Source organism: Pteropus alecto, unplaced genomic scaffold (genome assembly GCF_000325575.1).
Source record: "Pteropus alecto unplaced genomic scaffold, ASM32557v1 scaffold224, whole genome shotgun sequence".
NCBI lineage: Eukaryota > Metazoa > Chordata > Mammalia > Chiroptera > Pteropodidae > Pteropus > Pteropus alecto.
This window is the reverse complement of record NW_006436289.1, coordinates 1156814-1161138: the sequence shown is the minus strand read 5'-3', so window position 1 is coordinate 1161138 and position 4325 is coordinate 1156814.

Below are 4325 nucleotides of genomic sequence, written 5' to 3'. Positions count from 1 at the left end.
TAAGAGATTAAGTGATTTGTTCATGGTCTTCTACCCCGTAACTGTCAGAATTGAAACTGGAATATAAATCTTTTGACTACAATTCCTGTTCTTTCAATGGTACCATGCTGCTGCTTCTGAGAGACAATAGACATTATTCTTGCTAGTGGTAAGGGCAAACAGAGTTCATTTAACAAAAACAAAGATGCGGTACATATCTATTACAAAATTTTCGAGACATTTCTGGAATTGTTTGAGTAGAACTAGATGGAATTAATAGTTTTTATAGGAAAAGTGAACAAAGGTATTGTGAATGAGAAAATCACCTTTTTGAGGGCTCTGAGGACCAAAGAAGTAACAAGAAGCTATGGGGATGTAGCCAGTGTCTGAGCCAGAGTGTGAAGACCCTTTCTATTATTGAGAACAACTTGGAATAGATTGGGTAGCTGTACGTGATCTTTAGATACAGCCAGAGAGGAGTAAAATGTTCTTCAGTTGCATCTTCAGATTTCTTAGCCAGAGACCCAAGCTTGCTTGAAACAGGAGGATGGCTGGCTCATTTTTATCAGTTATCTTTGGAGACACAGATTTGAGTCGATCAATTATTTATCTGCTTGTTTTCAGCAACCTGATGACCAGGCTCATTTCCTGGAAAGCTCTGATGTTAGTTCCATCACATGGCCACAGGGAAGCAGATGCAAGGCCTGAATGTATTGCACACATTTCCCATTCCAACTGGTGAAAGCCCAGGTTTAGGAAATGGAAAGTGGCTGATCCATCTCGTGTAGAAAGTCCTGCCCACTCAGTCAAAGCTGCTTTCTCTTGACTCCCCCTCCTGTTCCTCAGATATTTTAGGACAATGAATGCAGCCAAGCCCAGCTCCTGTGTGTGACATTAAGGAGGACAATGAAGATGAGATGTGGCTTCTGAAGGCTCAAAAGTTTAATTTGCCTAAGGTGTACAATGCAGGGCTTTAAACCTACAACTTTCTGACATCAAAGTCCTTGCTTTTTCCTTAATACCATGAAGCTATGTGACAGTTTTCAGACCTTATCCCCAAAATGGCAGAGCAAATGCTGTATCTTTAGCTGATTCCCAATCTATATGCATCCCATTTTCACAGTCCTCGAAGTACAGATAACCAGATAGCCCTGGGAAAAAAACAGAACTTGCTTGATGGCAAGAAGTGCTGTGGTCTAGCTGCTGGGCCTTCCTATGTCCAGGACAATTCTATTTGAGCTCCAAGTAGATACACTGAACCCTGAAAAAATAGAACTTCAAGTCCATTTCTTTCAGAGAGTTTGATTTTGCAACTTTTTTTCTGGATTAAAGTTATACCAGTACTTAATTCTAAAATCTGATTTGATTCTGCCTGCTACCCATAGGCATGACCACTCCCTAATACCCAGGTTGCTAAATTACTTGATGGGACTCAGCTAATCCATTTACTGTGATTCTTACTGTATGCTACTCTTGGAGCAGTCTTAAAGTCATAATAATACCCGTGAACCAGATGAAATTTCTTTCCTGTCTTCTTGCTCCAAATCTCAAAAATCCTGTGGCTTAAAATGGAGCTGGACCCATGTAATTCTGGGAAACTTGTCAGCTGCCTGCTGAAAGGTCTCATTTCCTAGGCCCTTTCTATACTCAGGCTCAGAAGAAGGGCCTACGGTGAAGAGAAGGAAGTCATCTGAGCCTTGTGACCTCACCTTTCCCCCTTCATTACCAGGGCTCAGGTTGGGCTTTTTATATAATATGGGGAAAATTCAGTAGCTTGGACCTCTGCAGAGGGCCAAGGGGGCTGCCTTGAGGCCTTGACATCTCCTTTGCAAGAGTCTGGCTTTGAGACCCAGAACTGCCCTTCTTTTATGCTGATTGCTGCAAACAAAAAAGCCTTCTCTCCTCTTAGGGCTGCCAGACCTAAAAAAGGGCCTATTCACAGCTGGGTTGTGCTGTTCCCTCCTAGGGGGTTGAGGGTGAGGGTGGGGGGTAGCAAGGCTGAATAAAGGTCACTGACCTGAGAACAGCAAGAAAGTCTGGGGCTGCTATCCTCCTATCCTGTTTGAACACTGATAGTGCTGAGGATTCAAAGGGTAAGACCTTGAGACTTTGCAAAAGGGAAGGATCCCTTCTGGGTTTATTTGAATAGATTTCTCCCAAGATATTGCCAAGAGATAGGTAGCAAACAGAAATATTGATAGTTCACAGTTGTTTGGCCCCAAAGCAGTGTTTCTCACAATTCATTGTGTATAGCAAACTTCTAGAGTGCTTGTTAAAATGCAGATTCCTGGGTGCCACACCTAGAGATTGTGTGTGATTGAATAACTGTAAGGAATATCTGGGTGTGCATTTTAAATAGGCCTAGGGGTACATTTTGCCCCAAAGCCTAAGAGATAGACTTGGAATGCTTCTCTCCAGCCTCCCCACCCCCTCAGCTTGGGCTTATAGTCACCAACCAGCATCAACCAGCCTATAACAGAGACTCTATGAGCCTTAACTTGTGGTTCTCACAGCTCCCAGGAAAGTTTCTGGCACATGGTAGACCAGTTACATTACATCAGGCTAAGTGGGAAGCTCAAGCTCAGGGTGTATTTCTTAGAGTGCCAGGTTTACTGGCAAGATGAGGAGTTCACAATGGAGAAAGTGAAGTCCAGTTGGAATATGTAAATCCTACACTAGATCTCAAAACTGGGTACCTCTTGTTATCCTGAGGGTCCTCCAATTCAGGTTTGTCTAGATGTGCAGGAAAGAGGACTGGACCAAAGCGCAAGAAACTTGAGTCTAGCGAGCTCTTAACGAACTGACCTTTTCTGGGCTTTGCTCTCCTTATCTGTAAAATGAGAGGGTTGGCCCAGGAATCTGCTAAGGTTCTCTTTGATCGACTGTCTAGGGTTTTCCAGGCTGGGCAACTTGTTTCTGGTCTTCATCCTCAAGTATGAATGAATGCTTGGGCAGGGGCCAGGTCTAATTCTCCCACTCACCATTTGTCCAGTATAACTAGAACAGTCCCTGTCACATAGTAGATGTCCATTAAATATTTATTGCAGGAATGAATAAATATTTGTAATTAGTCATAAGGTAAAATAGTTCTCATTGGAACAGTGCCCAGGTAGTAAGGCAGGGGCAGGGGCTGAGGCTTCTGGAATCATGAGAGAACTCTGACAAACCACTGGCTCAGGTGGCTTCATCAGGGTGTCTGACAACTTCAGAGGTGGTCACAGTACATTCATTTTCCTTTAAACATATTTCATTTGTCTTATAAAAGAAATTCATGTACATTATAGAAAATTTATAAATTTTTAAAAGGTATAAGATATTAAACACCTACAATCCCGTAATTTTTTCTTTTTGGGGGTAATTTTCTGTACTTTTGGAATTAAAGGACAATGATACATGTTATTTTAAAAACCACCTGTATGTGATTCAGATAATCATTACTAAATTTTTACGCATTTTCAACGTTTTTCTATGCATGTCTATGTATTTGGAAACCATACTGTTTCTATAGGGTGATATTATGAATTCTTTGCTTACCTGCCCCTTAAAGTCTTAAGCATCGTTTTGGATGCCTTCATGATAATAGTGCATTTAACCACTCCCTCATTATGGACATTGAAGCTTTTTCCTTTATGCTTTATATTATAAATATCAAAGTGATAAGGATAGCTGCTCACACATTTTATCCGTATTTCTTTGGGATGGAGTCCTAGAGTGGAATTATTGGGTCAAAGAGTATGAATTCTTTAAGCTTTTTGAAACACAGTGCCAAAATATTTTGTAGAAAAGTTTTCACCAATTTACATTGAAAGTCACTAACTTTCAATGAGCTTTGTAGCCACCTCTACAGAGGAGAAAGCCCCGCAAACTTTAAGCCTTAAAGCTTCATCCCTGAAGCTGTGTGGCGACTTCAGTGCGAGGTGAGAATGCACAGGGCTTCCTTCTGCAGTTCTGCCTCAGCTACGCCTCAGCTTCCCCTCAGCTAGCAGGGCGACAGTCCTGTTTTCTAATTATTCGTTTCTTAAGATCTCAGGAGAAAAAAATGGCCCAGGGGTGGAGAATGTCAATGGTAATGGCAATGGGTGGGCGTGGGGGTGGCGGGATCCCATCCCTAGATTTGAGCAGAGAAGAATTTAACAAGACTGCAACACCTGGAGATCCTTCACGGAAACATCCGTCTATTCCAAAGAAGCTCAGGACAACAAAAGAGGAGATAGCGGGATAGGAGTTGAGCTGGAAGGCTGCGGCCCCTTTAAGGTCCAATCCGGAACCTGGCCCTTTAAATCTGTGTCAGAAACTGACGTCAGCCCGCGGGCCAGCCGCCCGGCTGTTTACTGCTGCGGCGCCCC